The sequence below is a fragment of the Octopus bimaculoides genome, chromosome 19 (genome assembly GCF_046866305.1).
Source record: "Octopus bimaculoides isolate indiv1 chromosome 19, ASM4686630v1, whole genome shotgun sequence".
Taxonomy (NCBI): domain Eukaryota; kingdom Metazoa; phylum Mollusca; class Cephalopoda; order Octopoda; family Octopodidae; genus Octopus; species Octopus bimaculoides.
Genome location: NC_142946.1, coordinates 11202209 through 11205467, shown reverse-complemented (window position 1 = coordinate 11205467; position 3259 = coordinate 11202209). Strand labels below are relative to the sequence as shown.

General features: G+C 36.1%; 1 pseudogene; it reads right to left on the bottom strand.

Annotated features, from left to right (window-relative positions):
- Positions 1-1593: 1593 nt before the first annotated feature.
- On the bottom strand, positions 1594-1736 carry LOC128250175 (U4 spliceosomal RNA; annotated as a pseudogene).
- Positions 1737-3259: the final 1523 nt, after the last annotated feature.

Sequence of the window (3259 nt, the reverse complement as noted above, 5' to 3'; positions counted from 1 at the left end):
ATGACCTTCAGGTGAAGAAACGTAGATTAAGCTATGCAATGAAATATTGCTCAGGTAGATATCTGAAATTTTCTCTACGTAATTTATTAATTCTTCATATATGTAACTTTTTGTAGAACTCCCCTTGTAGGTAAAGTACAGCTGAATTTGCAGCATATTTGTTTTCTTGAGGTGCATATTTAATTCTACAACTACTCTGACTTCGAATATATGATATACCATTGCCATGCTGTAATTATAACAACCTGGCTATTCTATGAAGTATATTGTTAATATCAGTCCACTGCTGCATGAAGTCTCATTCTGCCGTTTGATATTATGTCTGGAATAGGGTAGTCTTATTTTTCATTTTTATTTTCATAATTCTTTGACCCTGTACTTGTAAGCGAAGCAGGGTTATTATAGTCGTTTGCCTTGATCTGTTTGTTGGTGTGTGTCTTTGCAAAACTACTGGAAAATGGCTGAACAGATTTTCACTAAATTAGGTTGAAATACTCATTGCGTAAGTGGTTCGAATTCACAAAATTTTAGTTTCATTATCTTCAAAACTAGCGGACAGGTGAATCGATTTTTTTTTCTTTTTGACATATGCATAAAAACTAAGTACGGGAAATAAGTCTTCATGTAATTTTATTCAAATACGAATTCATCTGAGAATATACTTATTAAATTAAATCTTATTTTATTCTTGTGCGCGCAGAGTATGTATCACCCCTCCGATGCATTTTTTTCATTATTTTATTACTCTATCTTTTTATACCTTATATTTTCCCTAATATTTCTCTCCTTACACCTTCCTTCTGTACAGGACAATATACTAGCGCCCACAAGCGCATACACACCAACCAGATACTACAGGTGCTCTCAAAAAATAAACGCGTGCACACAAATATGCGCTTATATAATTTTAAAATTCGCCTGGAACAGCTATGTTCCCCTACAGACCAAAACATTATCTCGCATCTTCATATTTTTTCCCTCGTCTCCTAACCAATTCTAAATCTATACCACTCCTACATCTTTCATTTTTTACTCTGTTTAACTGTATTTACAGCGTACCAATATATTTACTTGTATATTCACAAAGATATTCCCTTAGCCAGCTTCAATAATACCAAAGGTTTTCACCTATTCGTCCCCGTCTCCTTTTCTTTTTCGTAATCTTATTTTTTTCCTTAAGTTTAAACATTTACACACTCCCATGTATTACTTCTTCACAAATATGCTTTCCATTTTCTTCTCTAACTCTGTACTTTCCACGCTTTTTCGATTGAGTCTCCTGCGAGTTAACATGAGATCCTTCGACGACAATGTAAGCTTCATTTGATTATGGTATCTTCGACACTAAGAGTAGCAAGCGGATTAGCTCTCATTTGGGCAATGACTGATTTAGCGGTTCTGTTAGCTATAGAACCTATGTAGCCTGTGTTTTACCTACGCCAGTCCTTAATTTTATTCGCATTCTCAGTAAAACTAGTTACTATCCGTAAGCTATAAAATAAGGTTATTCAGCTTATAGAACCTCAATAAGGGAACAAATTACGACCTTATACGTCAACAAACTGCTAATGTTCTTGAAATTTGTTTCTATACCTTCAATGGATTCGTCGAAGCTTCCAACTTCCTACACTTTGATCCTTGGATCTTACGTTTGAATATATATATAAATTTTCAACTAGCAATAACCACGCCTCGGATTTATTTCATTGGCCATGGTATCGCCTCTGCACAAACTTATATATATATATAACAGTGCATATTTGTGAATAAGTAATACATTGGAATGGGAAAATGTATATATAAATATATATATATATATATATATATATATATATATATATATATATATATATATATATATATATATATATATATATATATATATATATATATATATATCAGGGCCAGTCGTAGGAGTTTCGTGAAGAGCGGGCATAAGGTCAGAAGAGAATTCAATGCCAAGAGAAAAGGGCGTAATAACATTATTTGGAAGGGCGCACTATTTTCCTTGAGGTGGGGCATGTGCGGATCAATACGATGATCACCCACTACACACCTTTCTTTCAGTAACTGCTGTAAACAGCAAAAGCGAGCTGGAACGTTAAACCTTAGTGTGCATGTACAACAGTGCTTTAGCCTCGTTACTATGGCAACAGTCCGGATATTTACTGATCAGACAACGTATTCATGTTATATATACCTATATGTATATGCTTATGCGTATCTGTTATATATGTATATATATATATATATATATATATATATATATATATATATTCATATATATATATATGTGTATTTATGTGTGTATGCGTGTATAGATGTATGATGTATGAGTATAGTGCGAACGTTTATACAGCTATTATGCACACATATTCTGTCCTTTCTGGAACAGTCAATGTCTTTCTTTGTGTGTGTGTTTATATGTGCGTATATTAACATATGGCTCTGTTTACTTCAGTGCATGTGTGTGTTTGTGTGTATTTGTGCTCGAGTGTACGTGTGTTTGTGTGCATGCTCGCGCATGTGTCTTTAATATATATACGGATGTGTCTACGTGTGTGCGTGTGTGTGCGTGTGTGTATTTGTTTAACCGTTTCAATCCGGTAATAGTACACACACCTAGCGACGACTGTTAAAAGTGTTATTGTTTGCATTGTGCGATGTCCGCCTCACGTTACACCCTCCAATTTTTCTCAAGGGCTTCCCACGACCAGAGTGACATGTCTTACACCTTTTAGGCAATCATTTCTCCATTCCATACACTCCCAGCACCACCACCACCACCACAACCCTTATTCCTTTAACTATTTACTGGGGTTTTCCTCTCACACACCCCGCTTCATTTTTTTTTACGCTGGTCACCCTTCACCAATTTACCGAAAGCTTCCCCTTTCCATCCTGGTTAATACCAGCCGTGGTAACACCACTCTTTCCCTCACAGCAAACAAATCACTGCTTAAAATCGCCATCATCATCATCATCATCATCATCATCACAATCATCGTCGTCGTCGTCGTCGTCATCGTCATCATCATCATCATCATCATCATCATCATCATCATCATCACCCCACCTTTGTGATAATCAGCAGCAACAACATTATCATGATCGTAATCTTTGTCATCATCATCATCATTGCCATCCTTCTGTTGCTGCTGCTGCTGCTGTTGCTGCTCCCTCTCCTCTTCCTCTTCCTCCTCCTCCTCCTCCTCCTCCTCCTCCTCATCATCATCATCGACATCATCATCATCATCGT